Source organism: Barbus barbus (assembly GCF_936440315.1).
Source record: "Barbus barbus genome assembly, chromosome: 44".
NCBI lineage: Eukaryota > Metazoa > Chordata > Actinopteri > Cypriniformes > Cyprinidae > Barbus > Barbus barbus.
Genome location: NC_136722.1, coordinates 8,917,580 through 8,938,604, shown reverse-complemented (window position 1 = coordinate 8,938,604; position 21,025 = coordinate 8,917,580). Strand labels below are relative to the sequence as shown.

Below are 21,025 nucleotides of genomic sequence, written 5' to 3'. Positions count from 1 at the left end.
TGCCAAACGCCTTCATCTCTACTATTACAGAGTGAGGTCTTTTCCAACTACAAGTCTCACTGCACCTTCAAGGCTTTGATAGGAATGGTACCTCATGGTGCAGTATCTTTTGTCTCTGGACTGTATGCGGGGTCAATCAGTGACCGTCGACGTCCTTACCCCTGACATGGCCATAATGGTGGACAAGGGCTTCTTAATTGATAACCTGGTACCATGCAAAATTCACAGGCCAGCTTTTGTGACCAAGGGCACACAAATGTCTGCCGGAGTGGTGAGACACACTCAGTCTGTGGCCAGGCTCAGGGTGCATGTTGAACGCCTGATCCGGCGGGTGAAGGAACATAAGTTGTTTGACGCAGTCATCCCCTTGTCCATTTCTGGTAGCATTAACCAACTGTTTGCAGTGTCATGTCTTCTCATTAACTATCAGAATGGGCCACTTGTCAAGGCATGGGCTCAGTGAGTCTACACAGCTTCATTCTTGTCTGTGTACTAAGTCTTTTAAAGTCTTTATTTGGCACATTGAAATGTTGTAAATATACTGTTGTAAATATGGTCTGGAAACTGTCTAATTTTCTTACTACGATTGGGTAATAGATTTTTTGCTTGTTGCTTTTGTCTCATCTGGGATGTTTTTTGTCTTGCAACATATAATTCTGTTCACTATCAGATTGGACTGTCACGGATCGCTGAGAGGAAAAGACGAGGTCAGGGTCCAAATGCAGGTGAGGTCTTTAATAAAACAAACAAAGGCCAACACGGCACAACAAACACTTCAGCATGACAGATAACAAAAAGGCAAGACAAGTAATGAACCCACAACAGAGTGGTGGGAGAGGGGAGACTAAATAGTCAGTGGCAAATGGGGAACAGCTGTGGGTGTACTGAGTGTGATGATGATGCGGCAAGTGTGTGTTATGTGGCAGGTGTATGTGATATGGGAGAGGAGTCCGGGAGAACGGGAGATGGCGGCCTCCTGTGGCGCCAGGGAGAAGTGCAGGACCCGGACTCGTGACACTACCCCTCCCTAAAGGAACGGCTTCCAGACGTTCCACCAAGCGCAAAAGTCTGGAGGGAGGTGGAACCGGGAGATGGTGAAACAGGGGGAGGGATGGCGGGCCAGGTCCGTGTGAAGGCAGAGGGCCTGGAGACAGAGACCGAGCAGGAGACCGGGGCGGATTCGGAGGGTTGGACCAGGGAGACTCCAGCCGAACAGGAACCCCAGCGAACGGTCAGGGTGGGACCGGAGGGACAAACCAGGCGGGCACCGCCGCCTCGGGAGCGCTGTGAGCGGGTACCGCCGCTTCGGAAGCCTTGAGAGCGGGCACTGCCGCCTCGGGAGCTTCGTGAGTGAGCACAACTGTCTCGGGAGCTTCGTGAGTGAGCACAGCTGTCTCGGGAGCTTCGTGAGCGAACGCCGCGCTCTCAGGAGGAACGTGAGTGACCACAGCTGTCTCGGGAGCTTCGTGAGCGAACGCCGCGCTCTCAGGAGGAACGTGAGTGATCACAGCTGTCTCGGGAGCTTCGTGAGCGAATGCCGCGCTCTCAGGAGGAACGTGAGTGACCACAGCTGTCTCGGGAGCTTCGTGAGCGAACGCCGCGCTCTCAGGAGGAACGTGAGTGATCACAGCTGTCTCGGGAGCTTCGTGAGCGAACGCCGCGCTCTCAGGAGGAACGTGAGTGATCACAGCTGTCTCGGGAGGAACGTGAGTGAGCACAGCTGTCTCGGGAGCAACGTGAGTGACCACAGTTGTCTCGGGAGGAACGTGAGTGAGCACAGCTGTCTCGGGAGCAACGTGAGTGACCACAGCTGTCTCGGGAGCTTCGTGAGCGAACGCCGCGCTCTCAGGAGGAACGTGAGTGATCACAGCTGTCTCGGGAGCTTCGTGAGCGAACGCCGCGCTCTCAGGAGGAACGTGAGTGATCACAGCTGTCTCGGGAGGAACGTGAGTGAGCACAGCTGTCTCGGGAGCTTCGTGAGCGAACGCCGCGCTCTCAGGAGGAACGTGAGTGACCACAGCTGTCTCGGGAGCTTCGTGAGCGAACGCCGCGCTCTCAGGAGGAACGTGAGTGAGCACAGCTGTCTCGGAAGCCTTGTGAGCGGGCACCAGCACCTCGGAAACCTTGTGAGCGGGCACCGCCGCCTCGGAAGCCTTGTGAGCGTGCACCGCAGCTAACTCCACCCTGAAGGTTGAGCCGCTCATCCATAGAACCAGGTTGATGTACTCCTCCAGCGACTCCTCAGGGTCCCAGAATGGCGCCAGGGACTTGAAGGGCTCGGCTAGGCCACCCCTGAAAAAGACCATGAGACAGGTCTTCTCCCTCGCCGATCGCCGAGCCAATTCAAAAAACTCCCTGGCGTACTCCTCCGTGCTCCGGACTCCCTGGCGAATGTTGAGGAGCCTCCCTGCTGGACCCATGTGTGGTGGGTTCATTCTGTCACGGATCACTGAGAGGAAAAGACGAGGTCAGGGTCCAAATGCAGGTGAGGTCTTTAATAAAACAAACAAAGGCCAACACGGCACAACAAACACTTCAGCACGACAGATAACAAAAAGGCAAGACAAGTAATGAACCCACAACAGAGTGGTGGGAGAGGGGAGACTAAATAGTCAGTGGCAAATGGGGAAAAGCTGTGGGTGTACTGAGTGTGATGATGATGCGGCAGGTGTGTGTTATGTGGCAGGTGTATGTGATATGGGAGAGGAGTCCGGGAGAACGGGAGATGGCGGCCTCCTGTGGCGCCAGGGAAAAGTGCAGGACCCGGACTCGTGACATGGACCACTTGTCAAGGCATGGTTTGAAATATTGTAAATATTTTCTGCAAACTGTCTAATTTTCTTACTATGATGGCCTGATGTTTTTTTGCTTGCCTTTTGACTAACCACAAATAGTTTGTACCAACATTCTTTCATTACTGATACCTGATAATTAACATTCTTCTTGACCAGTTGGTTCATTAAAAAAAAAAAATTTTACAATCCAACTTTTGACCTCCTTCCTTTGTTAGAGCAGCCATAGTTAAACCTGCAATAGCAACACAGTTCTAATTCTGTCAATCTTCTGCCACCTGCTCAAATCTTTATTTACAATGGTGAAAGACATGACTAAGATATAGTATTTTTAAGTGTCTTTTCTATTTATTAAAATGTTGAGTCATAAGTTATATTTATGAATTACATTTATTATGACAGTTACCTACAACATTCCTTCACAATTATTAAAGCAAATAAATTAATAAATATGTACACAAAATCCCTTTCAGAGCACATCAACAGTAACTTGATGGTCCATGGGCACTTTGGGAAAATCTGTATTATTGTATGCTAGTTTACATTGACAGTTATGTAACAGTATAACAATATCTGTGAACAGCAGCAGTATACAGTGTAACAGTAAAACAATAACAGTATGCGTTCTGTATACTAAGTAACAATTTCCATTTTGTATAGACTTGCTAACATAAACAACAGATCAGTTCAGATATTGTATAGATTTGCAAAAATTAACAATAACATCTGAACTCACTGAACTGATTGAAACTGATTAATAAACTGATTGAAACTGATTAAATTTATTGAAAGGTACTATGCCCAAGGCCATTGGAGTGACTTACTGAAAACACTTCTGTACGTAGTGGTAAAAGAAAAAATGGTGTGCTCTGTGTAACCCAGGTTACAAACACTCAGCTGTGCTGGGAGTAGTTATTTTCTTGAGCTTTGAAACGGCCAATCAGAGTATTTTGTACATTGAAGAATTGACCAATCATGAGTGAGAATGTTGGATAGTGCAATTTTTTCGCACGCAGTTCTGTCTCTTGCTTCGTTGGAACAGAAGTGAACGGAGGCATTTCAGGTCTCTCTGATTAAAATGTGAGAATTGACTAATCAAGTAGAAATATTTGATTAAAAACTGAGTGATATTCACGAGAGACACGGTATTGAGATCAGAAGTAAAGTTTGATGTAAAAAGTGAATGTTAAGTCGGTTTTGGTTTTACGCGATTACAGAGAGAAGGCCTCGTTTAACACATATAGTGTGTTATCCAATAATTAAGTGTTTCATACAGAAGCAAAAGATGTTTTCGATTGGGAATTGATTTCAAGACGTTTATTAGTGGAAGACCGAGTGGAAACCAAGTTTGTTGGAGCTACAAAACGGTCAATCGCATCCATGGTCTTGGTCAGGTTTTTTTTTCCCTACTTCTGATTCGGTTTCATCGTTGCCCTGTCGAGTGGATGTTGCAAGCTCGGAGTTGACGCTGTATGGAGATCGATGCTTCCTGGAATGGAGTCTCTGGATTCCTGGATTTCGTCCTAACTCTCGTGTTCGCGGAGGGAGGACTGGCGAGCCGCAAGGAGTTCTCAACAAGTGCTACTGAGTGATATTGACATTGCTGTTGCCGAACTGGACGGTAGGACAGTGAATTAGTAGCACAAACAGCGCATTTCACAGTTCTCTTTTGGAAGGATCTAATGGGAGAGACTGAGCGACGAACATTTTCCTCGTCATTAACGGAATTCAGTTACATTCATAAGTTTGTGAATGAACCTACTAAATCACAAGACTCTTGAAAACGGAGCTTTAAATTCAGAATTTATTCGGGTTTATTTGAATTTTCTTCCTAATTGTTGTTTTTTTTCTAATTTGACCAAGTGTATTTTTTTTTATTTTATTTTAAAAATTGAGACAAGAAAGGGAAATGTATTCCTTATAATTCAAAGAGGGTGTCAAATAAGGGTTAAGTTTAAACATTTTCTGGAATCAAGCGTTCACTCAAGAAAAAAAAAGGAGCACACTGAGGTTTTGATACAGTTTTTTTTGAAGACTGAACAAAGGATAAAATCCCCATTTCATTTCAGTTTTTTTTTCTTCTCTCCAGAGTAAACAAAGAAATTAGTGATACCTAAAAGGAGTACACAAAAGGTTAACTTCATTAACTGATGTGAAGTTTGTGGTTTGTGGTGATTGTAATTGCCCATTTGAGGTTTAGGGGAAGTCGTGGCCTAATGGTTAGAGATTCGGACTCGTAATCCAAAGGTTGCGGGTTCGAGTCTCGGGCAGGCAGGGATTGTAGATGGGGGGAGTGAATGTCCAGCGCTCTCTCCACCCTCAATACCACAACTGAGGTGCCCTTGAGCAAGGCACCGAACCCCCAACTGCTCCCCGGGCGCCGCAGCATAAATGGCTGCCCACTGCTCCGGGTGTGTGTTCACGGTGTGTGTGTGTTCACTGCTGTGTGTGTGCACTTTGGATGGGATAAATGCAGAGCACGAATTCCGAGTATGGGTCACCATACTTGGCCGTATGTCATGTCACTTTCTGAGTTTTCATTTGAAGTCCTTAATCCAAAAAAAAAGGGGAAAAAAGAGTTATTGCTGAAACAACTTGCACTGAAATTATTTATTTATTTATTTTTTTTCTTTGAGAAAGTCACCTATTGTATTTTTTTTATTTTCCTCATTCCTCTGATTAGGTGCTTTTCAATTGCTTAGTTAAACGCTTGCTTTTGACAAATAACACAGAGTTGAACATCTTACTGTGTCTGAGTGATTCATTGTTGTTGTTGAGCTCCTTATTCTCCGTAGGCGAACCTGAACTTTTGAAAACTGGTCCATATTCAGAACCCATTGTGTCTGCAGTACTTGGTGCAGCGGGTTACATCTGTCTCTAATGGTGTGCATTACATCAAGATCTTTGTAAATTTGCTCGACTAACATGTCTTCCTGAGCACAAACAACAAAATCACACCACTCTAGCCCTATCAAGAGCATCTGACCTTGAACTTGCTAATAGTACTTGTGCTGCCTCCTGAGTTTCAAAGCACCACCAGACATTTTTAGATAGGGGCAGTCCACATAGCTCTGGATATTGGGGCATTTGACCTCAAGGAGACCAAATGGTGGGTTCCCAGATGGATCAAAGGTGACTCCATCAGGAGAGCTACCTAGCCATGGAGCATCAGGATGTACAATGAACCCGCAGGGCGAACAGTTCACATTTTTAAGAGTGCAGTACTCTTTAACAGCGAGTGGCTCCATTTTAATACCTCTCCTCATGTCCGTGGTCTGGCCAGTCCCCCTGAGAATTCTCTCAGCCAGATTCTCTGCAGATGTATGTCCACGAACATGGCATACCTCATGGAAACGAGTAGATGTCACTCTCATCTTTCTCAAACGATGCCACTCCTGGCACGAACTCTGCCCTTGTGTTGCAGCTTCTATCCTGTGGGCCATGTTGAATGACACCTCCAGAGGCTTCAGGTGTAGATGTTCCTGCTCTGATAGAACATAGGAACAGGATGGGGGTTCGAGCCTGTAGCTGTGGATGGGAAGGGAGGGTGAGGCAGGGGCAGGGGCAGATGGGATGTTGATGGCTTCCCTCATTGCTGGTGGTTTATGCTGAAATGACAGCACGCTCCCTGCCTAGACAGCTCCAAAAGCAGACTGGACTAACGGGACATCAGCTGACATACCCATTGTTGTTACCAAGGGTGCAAGTGAAGGGGGAAAGTCATTGTACACCTCTGATACTCTTAACATGGCAAGATCTGGCAGTTCCCCATCCAGTGCCTTGTAGAGAGAACTTCTGAAAAATATTACCAGTAAAAAAACAAAAAACAAAAAGTAAAAATCACTACACCAAATTTCTGCCACAACATACATAAAATGGGTTACATATTGCAGGTCATTGGCTGCTTTGGGCTGAAAGATGTAGCATCTGCTTATGGTCCTTGATGGTCATTGTGGCTTTATGTCTTAAGAGACCCCTTTTAGCCTTCGACATTGGCTAAATAATTCACAGACCTGGCCCCACATTCTACATTTATATAGGTGCTTAATTGCCAGTGGTTGTCCCCCCACTGTCAGATGCTAAGCAAAATTGACTATCTGTTCTCTCCATCGGACTTCAAACACATTCCAAGAGAACTAAATGACCCTCGGTACCAGGCCTGGCTGACCAGTGGAATACCTCCACGAGTACAACACACACACAACGCACACGCATAGAGATATTTCTTTACTTAGACCATAATTATTCAGTTATAAAGGTATCTGGTATAGGCATGTGTTGTTTGTGTGTTTCCATATTATATTAGCCTAGTGACCACTCATTATTTGTATTAGTAAGCTGTAAACACTAATTTTCAAGTGTATGAATGGATCTCTGGTTTAATATATGTTAGATGTATACAACCCTACTTTCCAATCCGTCATGAGCTTGCTGTAGTGGAGGAATGCGTGGTCAGAGGTACACATCGTCTTTTGGTCCCTGAGTCACTACAGAAAAAACTCATAGACCTTGCGCATGAATCACATCAAGGCATTGTTCGTACCAAGCAGCGGCTTAGGCAACTGTACTGGTGGCCAAAAATGGATAGCCAGGCTGAAGCTCTGATACGGGACTGTTCCACATGCAAACAGAATGATAAATCAGCTACATATGATGCACCACTCAAACCTGTTGAGTTTCCATCATTTGCATGGGAGAAGGATTCTATCGATATTGTAGGACCATTTGAGACGGCACCAGCAAACTGCAGATATGCCATAACGCATGTTGATTATTTCAGTAAATGGCCGGAGGTTGCTTTCTCACCCAGAGTTGACACAGCAGTCATACAGTTCTTGATTTCAGTCTTCGCCCACAAAGGAAATCCAAAAGAACTCGTCTCTGACACCTCTGGACCTCAGTTTATTTCTTCTGAGTTTTCTGAGTTTCTCAGGGTGAGAGATATACGCCATTTCAGATCTGTTGTGTATCATCCACGTGTGAATGGAGAGGTTGAGAGGTTTAACCGGGTCCTAAAAGACTGTTTGCAAACTGCTTCAATTCAGGGAGAGCCTTGGAAATCATTCACTCAAACATTCCTTATGAACTACAGGAGTACCCCTCATGCTACCAAGGGCATTACACCCTCAGAGTTGCTCCATGGTCGATACATGCGAACAAAACTACAAATCATGGACTATCCTGTAAAAGACACAGAGAAAAACATACTACGACAACAAGACAAAGTCAAACAGTACACTGATGCCAGGAGAAATGCGTCCTCTAGACTCCAACCTGGAGAGCTGGTGCGGATTAAGAAACCCTGGAAAGTAAAGAAAGGTGACCAAAGGTTCACACAACCAAGATCTGTTGTGCAGAAGAGACGTGAGGATTCCTATCTCTTGGATGATGGTAAAATATGGAATGCTTCACGTCTTGCTGGAGTGCCAGAAACGAGTGCTGCTGATACTTACGAAAAGCAACAATTTCCATCACAAATGGTTAACCCTCCGAGTGTGCCATTTAGGTGTACTAGGACAAAGCAGAAACCAATCTGGATTAAGGACTATGTTTTACATGAGTAAGAAAATTAAGAGAGGTTGAACTGTTAAATAATTGAGTCAAGAAGATAAAAAGTTAAAATATGTTCTTCATTTAATTATGTTTCTCAGTACCTGTTTATTATAGGATTATACGTGTTTCTGTTGTTTAAAGCCTGATACATTCTTTCTGAAAAGGGGAAGATGTTGTGTCTGAATAATTGTGCTACTTTAAGGCCTCCGCTAGATGGCACTGTTATTTATACTTGTTCTATTGTAGAATAGGAATGTATGAAGAAGAGAAGAGTTAAGTAAACCGAATGTGGTTCAGTAATGCTTGTTTTCTGCTTCAACATAACACTGGGGTGACACTCTGACAATCTACTGTCCTCAGGAGACTTTGACACAGAATTACAGATGCTACACAGCAAGATGCAAACCTCTGACCAGCACCAAAAGTAGAAAGGCAAGATTAGAGTTTGCAAAAAAGCACAAAGGTGAGCCAGAAGAGTTTTGGAACTGTGTTTATGGACCGATGAGACAAAGATTAACCTTTATCTAAGTGATGGGAAAGCAAAAATGTGGAGACAAAAAGGGAACTGCAATGATCCCAAGCATACAGCCTCATCTGTAAAGCATGGTGGAGGTGGTGTCGTGGCATGGACATGCATGGCTGTCTCTGGAACAGGTCCTCTCAACTTTACTGATGACTTAATGTATGATGACAGTAGCAGAATGAATTTGGAAGGGTACACAACCATCTTGCTTATCAATATTCAAGAAAATGCCACCAGATTCATTGGGAAGTGCTTCATATTGCATCAGGACAATGACCCAAAACACTCTGCCAGTTCAGTCAAGGAATTTATAAGGGCAAAGAAATGGAAAGTCTTAGATTGCCCAAGTCAATCTCCAGACTTAAATCCAATTGAACATGAATTTCACCAGCTGGAGAGGAGAGTAAAGGCAGAAACTCCCCAAAACAAGCAACAATTGGAATTGGCTGCATTAAAGGCTGGGAAAAGTATTTCAGAGGATGAGACCAAGAGTCTGGTGATGTCTATGGGTCACAGACTCACTGCTGTGATTGTGCGGAAGGGATCTGCAACTAAATAATCGCTTTTAATCTTTTATATCAGTCTTATGTTCAACTGTCCCAATACTTATGCTCACATCAATGAGTGGGATGAACTCTAAAAGTGCTGTTCTTTTTATTTGGTAAAACATGTATGTATTGAAACAGCTAATAATAAAATGTGACATTCTGTAGTTTTGTCTCATATTCATCTTTTAATCATATTTGCAAATGTCGTGACTCCACAGCCAACAGAGCAATTTTGTCTTTACTGTTCCAATACTTATGGAGTGCACTGTATATATTCTTTTAACTAAAGCCTAAGTATATAAAATAAGTTATATACTGTGATAGTACTAATAATATCATTATAAATACTACTACTAATAATAATTGCATGAATATTTGAATCTGGTGCTTTTTGAATAAGTATTATAAAAATGCATTGGAAATGTATTATAAGGGAATTACAATGTTTTTTGTGTTTAAAATTATGGCAATATGAAATATTTAATACATTTCTTATCATACAGAAATTAAAATTACATTATATTCCCAAGATTTTATTACGGTTTGAGAAAGTTATTGTCACAGGTTGCGGGAGCAGGGAGCTCAAAGGAGTGCGAAAGAAGCAGCGATAAATCAAATAGTGGCTTTTAATAATTCCACTCAGAAAAACAAGGAGAACACAACCAATATAAATGACGTTAGACAGGACAGCGAACCAAGGGACAAACAGGAATTAATATACACAGGCTGATTAACAAAACAGGTGCGTGGAATCAACTTAACAACAGAGGTGGAAAGAGTACGAAAATATTTTACTCAAGTAAAAGTACCATTACCTTAATGAAATTTTACTTAAGTACAAGTAAAAGTAAAGTCTAAAAATCTACTCAAGTTAAAGTAAAAAGTAGCTCATTTAAAATTAACTAAAAATTACTTAGTTACTTTTAACAGTGGGAAGGATGCAACAATGGGATAGGCCAAGAGTGTCAAACTCAGTTCCTGGAGGGCCACAGCCCTACAACAGTATAGATATAACCCTAATTAAACACATCTGATATAGCTATAGCTGGATCAGATGTGTTTAATTAGGGTTATATCTATACTAATCTAATCGTTTAGGCTTATTTTAAAACTACATGGTATGTGTGTTGGAGCAGGGTTGGAACTAAACTTGGCAGGGCTGCAGCTCTCCAGGAACTGAGTTTTGACACCCCTGGGATAGGCCTATAAATCTCAAATTAGTTGTTTTTAATTAAAGGAATCAGTTATTTAGAATAATAAGACATTTGGGCTGTTTACACACTGTTTAATGCAGGACATGAATGCATTTTGTAACGCGGAGGCAGTGTCTTTAAGATCCATGTGCAGCTTTATTATCACACAAGAATGGTCATACAAGCTTAGGTCAATCACAGGCGTCAGGTACCACGTAGGCAGGGCAGAATCATAAACAGAGTTCGGGCTAGAGGTCTGGGCAGGCGGCAGACAGATAACAAAACAGATCAGCAAGGCAGGCAGAGTCAGATTAGGCAGGCAGAGTTCTATCATAAACGGGTAAACAGTCCAGGTCGGCAACAGGAAATCAAACACGGGATAAACGCTCAGAAATGTCTGCATGGCAAGAACAAGATTTCGCAATGAGAGCAAGGGAATGGGAAATGGGAAATGAAGTCCAAATGACAGAGTTAATACTCAGGTGAGGGTTCCCTCTGGTGGTGATCAGAGGGAGCCACAGAGGCTGAGTTCGTGACACATTTAACCTGCCATTACAAATGCAGAAATAATGTTTTGATAAGACATAAAATGTTGAATACTCATTTGAAATTATATTTAAAATAATCAGAAGTTACTTTAAATGCAAAATTAAAACCGCCAGTAGGTGTCACCAAGTCACTGTTAATAAGTGAGTCATTGCGACTGAACCAAATGATTTAGTTGATTCATTCAGGAACGAAAAACATGAAACATGTTGCTCAGAGATGAAAAACAGTGCTGTGGCTGTGTTTGGGATTATTTTTGTTGTCAAAATAGAGCAAAAACAGGCAATATGGTGTCTAAAACGCGTCTCTTAAATAATTTCTTGTTTATTGAACTGTTGTAAAAAAAAAAAATCTATATTTTTGATATGCAGCAAATGCTGCATTTCATATGCAGCAGCCATATTACTCTGTAGCCCAAGACTGGTTGCCCACTGAAGCTAAGCAGGGTTGAGCCTGGTCAGTACCTGGATGGGAGACCTCCTGGAAAAAACTAGGTTGCTGCTGGAAGAGGTGTTAGTGAGGCCAGCAGGGGGTGCTCCCCCTGTGGTCTGTGTGGGTCCTAACACCCCAGTATAGTGACTAGGGACACTATAGTGTAAAAAAGCACCGTCCTTCGGATGAGATGTTAAACCAAGGTCCTGACTCTCTGTGGTCATTAAAAATCCCAGAATGTCCTTCGAAAAAGAGTAGGGATGTTACCCTGGCATCCTGGCCAAATTCACCCATTGGCCTCTGACCATCATGGCCTCCTAATCATCGCCATACACCAATTGGCTTCATCACTCTGTCTCTTCTCCACCAGTAAGCTGGTGGACATTCTGGCGCAAAATGGCTGCCGTCGCATCATCCAGGTAGATGCTGCACATTGGTGGTGGTTGAGGAGATCCCCCTCACAATGTAAAGCGCATTGAGTACCCAGAAAAGCGCTATATAAATGTAACGTATTATAATTATTAATTACAATTATATGTGTAGTGAGGGGTGTGCCGGTTTGAAACGTCATCGTCATTAGATATATGGCCAATAAGGGATCGCTCTGCTGTGGTATATAAACCGGTTGTCTATGCCCCCTGGAGTGCGTCATGGTCGAAAGCCCGCCCCCTCCCCTTTCATTGTTGCGGAATACGGAGGTATGTGTTTTTAGCGGTGTAGTTTCATTGTCTGATCGGTGTTATTCAGTGTGATTTTTATTTGTTTAGTGTGACGCTGGTCCATCGAGGCTGTGTGTGCGTGTGGTGTGCTGCTTACTCCCAGGTGAGTTTTAATGCAGTGCGTTTGCGGTGCCGTGGAAAGTTTGATTCGACTGCGGTTGTGAGTTTCAGTGCGCTGTGCCTTCAGGGCTCCCACCTGTGTGTCATGGCAACGTAATAGCCAGGTCGGAGCACCAGCTGTTTATATTGGTATTACCAACTAAAGGAGCTACTATTTGACTCGTTGTGAGTGTTACGTCCTCTAAATATAGGGTGAGTAAATTGTTTACGTTCCCTTTTCTTTGGAGGAATTTGTATGCATTTTCTTAAATGCGTTTGTAATAGATGTTTATGTTTAGGGTCCTCAGATGCGTTGAGGCAGACTGAGTGTGAGCAGTCCCTTTAACGCAGCTTTCTCTTCTCTCCTCGCTCTGTGGGCCGCGCTGCTGCTTTGGTCGTCACCTTCTTACCCAACTAATAGTGGGTTTGATGTTTTGTTTTGTTTGTTGTAGTAGGATATTTCTTTTTCCTTTGTTTATTTGTTGTTTGGATTGTGCTGTCATTGGTGTAACTGCCTCTAATTAACGATTATCGCTATGCGGTAGTGTATCTCGGTACTTGTTGAAGCTATATGATCCGCGACCAGTACTGAGTTAGTTCTCTTCGTGTTATTGTGAAAGGATAATTCATTCGTGTTTTCAATGTGTATTTTGTGAGATTTGTTTGTGTACTTGATTTTGTTGTGATTTTCCTCTTGTATTTTTCAGGAGCTGAGGGTTTCTCAGAAGCGGGCTGGTTTTTTTTGGGTTGCACTGAATTCACTTTAACAAGGGGTTGTCATTATTGCTGTGTCACTATTTTTGGTTATTTGTAGTGGATTTTGTGGACATGATTTTGATTTGATTGGGATATATATTTTTTCCTTTTTTTTTGCATTGCCCTACTAGCCTGTTCTTCATAAAGAAGCCTCAGCCCCTGTAACGATTGTTAATCGTTTTTTTCCTTGTCTTTTTATTCGACCAAGACAATTTAAAGTTGGTTGGTTTTAAAATTATTGTTGCTTAATAATTTTAGCTTTAATAAAATTATTTAATTGAACGGAAACCCACGCCTCTTGCCTTTTTCTATATGGAACGTATTTGTGTGTCTGAATTAGTGGGTTAGGTCCCCGGTATTTCGGGGTGGCGTAGTTGCTACAATCGAGCCACTTGCTACATATGCAATCATGCTTATTTTTGGAGGAAATCTGCACTCTTCGTTTGATATTAATTTACTACATGAAATTATATAAATATACATTTTCTGCACCTATAGCTTCAATTTTGTGATCATTGTAAATGCATTTTAACAGACTGAATCACGCAGTGAAAGAACACACTCTAAATGCGCGTGCGCACTAGTCTAATCTACTAGACTTCACACACGGTAGGAATGTTTTGTTTGGTTTTTAGCTAAATACTGATAATGTCAAATCGCACATCGTTAAAACAACAATTGTCGCAGACGATATCGCACACCCTGCACCACTGTCTTTTTGGCTAATTTGTGCAAAACCTTTTGCTAAACTGCCAAAGCTTAATTTTAACCACCAATGCAACGATGCAAGTATTTACCTTACCACATGCTTGCGAAGGGGTGATGTCGAGATTTTATAAACTGCTACTTTGGTCTCCCTAGGCAAACACAGCTTACACTGCATAATAGTGCATAAACATGGCCAGGGGTTCACTTCATTTCCTTCGAGTTCAACTTCAGCAGAATACGACGGGGTTTGGTTTTTAGCTGGGTCTGCACCACTAACGCCTGTCTTGTCCATCTGCATCTTTCTTGTGATTTTAGCGCCAGTTTGTTCTCCTGCCCATTATATACTGCAGTAGTTTCCAGGGAACGATTTTTTATTTTTTTTTACTCAGTAATGAATGTGTTTTAAAATGTAGCGAAGTACAATACTTCAATCAAAATATACTTATGTAAAAGTAAAATTACAGATTTAAAAAATTACTTTAAAAAGTATAAGTACACTAAAAAGCTACTCAATTACAGTAACGCGGGTAAATGTAATTCGTTACTTTCCACCTCTGCTTAACAAGAACAGGAAAATAACCAAGGAAACTCAGGAACAAGGACAGGGGTAAAACATGGAAAAACAAGTCCAAAACCCTGACAATTATTACATTACGAACATTTTATTACATTAAAGGGATAGTTCACCCAAAAATTCTGTCATTAATTACTCACCCTCATGTTGTTCCAAAGCACATACCGGATGCGCTGTTTTCGTTCAAATAAAAGCATAAATATATGTAGAAGATGTATCCGCTGTCAGGGAACTGTCGTGTGTGTCATGTGTTCCTGCCTCTTGTGCCCATATTTGGTTTGTTTCCTGTTCTCGTTTCATGTCATTAGTAGTTTATTCTGTTCAAGCCGTGTCTGTCTAATTTACCTGTGTATTTATAGTCCTGTCTGTGTAGTGCCATTTCGTCTGGTCAACTCGTTACTCCCCGGTGTTTGATATCTGTGTCTGCCTTGCCTTGTCCTACTTTGATGGTTTTAGTAAAGTATATGTTATTGAGTTTACATCCGTGTCTGCGTGTTCCTCGTTCCTCCCTGCTGTGTACACCGTGACATCCGCACGGTGTGACTGACACATTTATCCACAATATTCCGTCCAGCGGATATTCTCCAAAATGGCGCTACGCTAACGTAGAGGAGACGAACTGTTGAATAAAGTCGTTATTTTTGTTTTCTTTGCATACAAAAAGTATTCTCGTAGCTTCGTAAAATTACGGTTGACCCCTGATGTCATAGACTGACATGGATTTTGCACATGCACTGCTGAATGTAGCACAAGTTTTCATTGTACATGCACTGCAGTTGCAATCATGTGCATGCACTTACAGAAACACATGCAATGCTCAAAGCCCTTTTAACGAAAATTATTCACAGACCGCCATATTGTACATAATGACTCATAGCTGTAATAATTTACAGCAAAGGGAAGCATGCACAAGCCTGGGGCCAATCTGTGATTCAAGGGACAGATGGGTGTGTCCCACAATCATTATTTTCTTGTTTATAGTCCAGTATTCTGCAAAGACATAAGAATTTGATACATAAATACATAAACAAATAACAATATATAAACAAATATATAAACATCCTTAAAAACAATAATCTTGTTTTATAAATCCTAAAAATGCAATAGCCTGCATAATCTAAGACTGAATCAACACTGAATCAGTCTTAATGACATAAAGCCCAAAATCAATTTACAAAATACCAAAACAAAGCAACTTTTCATGCTCTTTAGTGATAAAAAAAAGAAGAAGAAGAAAAAAAGGCGCCTACAGTGACTTTTTAAACTTTATCCAGTTTCTGAGTCTGCTCCACGAGTGTGAGGTCTTGCTTTCCTGCAGCAGTTCAGCTGCAGTTTCCAACTGTAACATATGAGACAGATCAATTGAGACTCACTAATTGTTGTTTAATTGTTGTTGGCTATAGTGGGACATCAGCTTTAAATAACACAGAGGTAAAGATGCAAAAACATAGACAGTGGTCAACCACTGCAGTGCACATCTGGTGTAAAATATGACAAGAATAAGGAGAATCTACCTATGAACATATGCACCATTATTTGTGCTGTATAAATGGGGATTACCATAAAACACTATTGTTTTTATATAAAGCTACTGTTATTAGACTTACAGTAAACCACCCCAAATAAATAAACACACTCTCACACATAGCTCATGTTAAAACAATTTAAAGTTGCAATAGATACATAAATAGATGGATAAAAATGAAATAAATTCACAAACAAACAAATAGTTTATTATGGTTATTATGTAACCATGGGAAATTAAAAGACAAGTACCCACAAACTCCCACAAGGCAGCATTTGCTGACACTGTGACTATGCGTTATGAGAGCACTTGGACAAGATGTTGAATCCACAATTCCACACATAACAGAGACACACCTTAGATCCAGATAGACACACACACACACACACCCTTAAAACAAACACTCAACACTTCACAATTTCTGGAAAGACTAGTGTTTTTCCTAAGGAACAGTTAGTCACTAGCCTGCATGTTTGTGTGTGGGTGTGTATGTATATGTGCTGGCAACGGTAATTCTTCTGATGAAAACGCAGGCTGTGTTTCTCAGGGTGTGATATAACAGACTTGTCCTTTCATGTTTGCAGGTTGTCCCCGTACAAGCTGCCGAACACGCAGCCGTACGCTACACTGAGCATTCCATAACGGCCAGACTCTATCAAACAAACAAATCACGCAGGGCCACCGGAATGCTAGCACTCAAATAACAGGATTAGTACAGATCAGCTACTGCAAGGAATTACACCAATCAGACGAGACCCTCCATCCAACAGTTTATTTCACCTCAGTAATATCCTCAATGAACATGACGTTCTTTAGAAAAATAATCACAGCAGATATTTTTCTACGTAAATAATCCAAATGACTGCACTTAGGAAAGAGCACTTAGTTAAAAGACTGTAAAGTTAATTATGCACAGTGATTTCCTGCATCAACGCCTATAACTAGTTTGGGAAATATGCCACTTGGGAAAAACACCTCTAATCTATTCCTCCAGTCTTAAGGTCTTATCCAGATTTGGGCAGCACAATGATTTAGATTTTTTCCTTTCTAAAACTGTATGAATTCTGCATGCATGAACAATAAATGCTTCTAAATGACCTGGTAACATCAGAAGCACCTTTTATTATGGGTGCATAAGGTTAACAATAAAAACCTATGCACTGGGTGCGACACTCAAATATTCACATAACGATCCCAGAGTCAGACCAGATGCAAGTATATAACTGAAAGCATGAATAAGAACCACATCTGCAGCAGGAATATTCTTGACACTGGAAGTAGTTTGACAACACAACAAGTACATAAGACATCATTTTAATGTGTGTGTGTGTGTGTAAATACTGTGAATATATATATATATATATATATATATATGCTTGGCCAGTCCATCACCTTTACCCTCAGCCTCTTTAGCAAAGCAGTGGTCGTCTTGGAGGTGTGTTTGGGGTCGTTATCATGTTGGAATACTGCCCTGCGGCCCAGTATCTGCTTCAGTATGTCACAGTACATGTTGGCATTCATGGTTCCCTCAATGAACTGCAGCTCCCCAGTGACGGCAGTACTCATGCAGCCCCAGACCATGACACTCCCACCACCATGTTTGACTGTAGGAAAGACACACTTGTCTTTGTACTCCTCAACTGGTTGCCGACACAACACACGCTTGACACCATCTGAATCAAATAAGTTTATCTTGGTCTCATCAGACTACAGGACATGGTTCCAGTAATCCATGTCTATAGTCTGCTTGTCTTCAGCAAACTGTTTGTGGGCTTTCTTGTGCATCATCTTTAGAAGAGGCTTCCTTCTGGGTCGACAGCCATGCAGACCAATTTAATGCAGTGTGCGCGTATGGTCTGAGCACTGACAGGCCGACCCCCCACCACTTCAACCTCTGCAGCAATGCTGGCAGCACTCATACGTCTATTTCCCAAACACAACCTCTGGATATGACGCTGAGCACGTGCACTCAACTTCTTTGGTCGACCATGGAGTTCTTTGCCATGAGGTGCCATGTTGAACTTCCAGTGACCAGTTTGAAAGTGACAGCGATAACACCAAATTTAACACACATGCTCCCCATTCACACCTGAGACCTTGTAACACTAAGGAGTCACATGACACCGGGGAGAGAAAATGGCTAATTGGGCCCAATTTGAACATTTTCACTTAGGAGTGTACTCACTTTTGTGGCCAGCGGTTAATGGCTGTGTGTTGAGTTATTTTGAGGGGACAGCAAATTTACACTGTTATACAAGCTTTACACTCACTTCTTTACATTGTAGCAAAGTGTCATTTCTTCAGGTGTTGTCACATGAAAAGATAAAATAAAATATTTACAAAAATGTGAGGGGTGTACTCAGTTCTGTGAGATACTGTATACACACACACACACACATATATATATATATATATACTGTATATATATCAATGCTGAACTTATTTTCATTGTGTTTACTCCGTTTAAACGCGTAAAATTAAAGTTTAAGTGTGCTGGAACAAAATTTATAATTTTTGTTGCATTTCTGCTAATAATTTTATGTTGCATACTGATATCGCGTTTGGTCTCGTTCTGTCTCGCGTATCTTGTCAGTGTCTGCGCTTGCTTGGCCATTTGTTGTGGAAAAATAAGGAAAGTGTGTTCAAGCGCCAGCAGAAAACAGTGTAAAGAAATACACAGAGGCAGTCTTTATCAGTGGAAGTTAAAAGCAGCTCGTAAGTGTATTTACTTGTCTCATTAGTGTTTAGTGCAGTTGTCGTTGCTAGGAAACGCTTGTTTTGTTTACTGTGTGGAGACGTGCTGATATCACGTTTGGTCTCGTTCTGTATCGCGTATCTTGTCAGTGTCTGCGCTTGCTTGGTCATTTGTTGTGGAAAAATAAGGAAAGTGTGTCCAGCTAAATTCAATTAGTATTTTGTTAGATGGCACGGGTATAAAAAAAGCTTAGTTTACCGCAGCAGTCGTCGCGTGAAGGCCTCCTTGTGTGAAGACCGAAGAGTGTAAAGACCATCGACTCTACCGTGCGACTCCACCGGGCTGGGACACCGGCAAAGGATATAAGTATCGCTTTTTATTTCTCCTCTTTCCTACTACTTGTTTCACTTCTGTTTCAGTTTTTATAACCATTTCTTACTATGTATAATTAAGTTTTTGTTTTTTAGCATGTGTGTTTGGCAGTGCTATTTCTTAGGATTACTGATAAAGTACTGTCGTTTGATTTGTATTTGTTTTTTATTTTTTAATTTTATTTAAATTATGTCGGAATTTATTATGTCTGTTTAGGTCTTTTTTTAAGTTTTATTTTTATTTAATTTATAAATGTGTGTGTATATATATATATATATATATATGTGTATATATATACTGTATATGTGTGTGTGTATGTGAGTGTGGCTGTACATACACGTATAGTTTTTTTATAGTTTGGCTTAGTGTTATGTTAGAATCATTATTATACTCATACCTTTTGTTCTTTAATATTATGAATTGTTTTTAGCTTTATTTTTAGTTTTTTCATTTAAATTTGAAATTTAAAGTTTTGAAATTGTGTTGTATTGTTTTATTTCATTTGTTTATTTTTAAAATGTGTATAGGTAGTATTTATAAAGTTTTAGCTTTAAGTTTTGGTTCTGTTTTTAGTTGTTTTAATACTACAATTGATTGCTTCTGTTGTCCTCATTTGTAAGTCGCTTTGGATAAAAGCGTCTGCTAAATGACTAAATAATAATAATAATAATAATAATTTTATTTTGGTGCATTAACTGAAACTGCTTTTCCAGGAGAGTAAATGTTGAAATTAAGTGTCATTTTTAGTTATGTTTAACATTTACATTTCTTTTATGTTTCTGTTATGTTGAATTTTTATTTATTTTATTTATTTATTTATTTTTTATTTTTTTGAAGAGATAGGTTGATGGTGATTACATGAATGAACAATATAATATTTTTTCACTCAATACGAAAAAGTTGTGCAAATGTCAGTGCAGTGAAAAGTAATTCCCTAATGGTTCATTTCCACCATTCATGGTCTCATGAATCTATTATTTGTTCCTGGTCCTATCGTTTTGACAAGCCTCCTGACAATAGGGAAAAGTAATCAAAAGGTATTAGCAATTTATTTTTTATAAACTTCATTACCAAAACTTTTTGAGCACCTTCAGAGCATTTTCATGGTGCCGAAGAGATACACCAAGTTTCATAATAATACACCAATGCCTTCATAAAATATAGCATTTAATGACAAAATTCTGTATGCTGCACCAAATCGAAGATGACCAGATTTGTGATTTTTGGCCAAACCATTCAGGGGTTATAAGTAAAAACTGCCATTTTTCATTTCTCCTGACCACTAGGTGGCATTGTACAGGCACTCTCAGATCATGATTGTCACAGCACACCAAGTTTGGTTTGAATACGCTAAACGCATTATAGAGATGCACCCTCACATTTATTACTTTTCTTAGAATTTGTTCATGCATTATCCGAGAATGGTTAGACTAATAAACTCGAGTTCTAATCAGTTAAACTCAGATTTTTTTTTTTGGGGGGGGGGGGGGGGTCAGCATGGTCATTCAAAATGACAGATCATTTGCATGATGAAAAAACACCTCATAGGGTGCAATCAAATTGTCCTTGAACCAAGGAAACAGGTTTCTAGCCCTTATGGTTCAAACAAAAGTTATTAACATACACATAAGTGCAAATTAGGATTGTTGGTGGCACTACAGCGATTGAGTTAGAAACTCAAAAATGGATGTGGTTAATGTTCAGACTGCCCTCTATCTGTGCCAATTTTCACAACTTTGTTACCATACGGTTCTATGGGCCACGGTTCTATGGGCTGCCGAGAAAGTAGAAGAGTAGAAAGAAGAAGAAAAACAGAAAGAAGAAGAAGAGGAAGGAAAGAAAGAAGAACAAGTGCAAGAACTAAAATAAGAACTATTTAAATTAGATTCCTATGCACCCTATTGGCCCCTAAAAAAAAAAAGGCTAAAATTAAGAAAAAATATATATATTTTTTGCCATTAATATAACCCTTTTATAATGAACCACAGTA

General features: G+C 40.9%; 1 pseudogene across 1 annotated transcript in view; it reads right to left on the bottom strand.

Annotated features, from left to right (window-relative positions):
• The window catches only part of LOC306863269 (acyl-CoA dehydrogenase family member 11-like), a 74,402-nt pseudogene that overhangs the window by 18,721 nt on the left and 34,656 nt on the right, over positions 1 to 21,025 (bottom strand). The gene's annotated exons all lie outside the window — the stretch shown is intronic.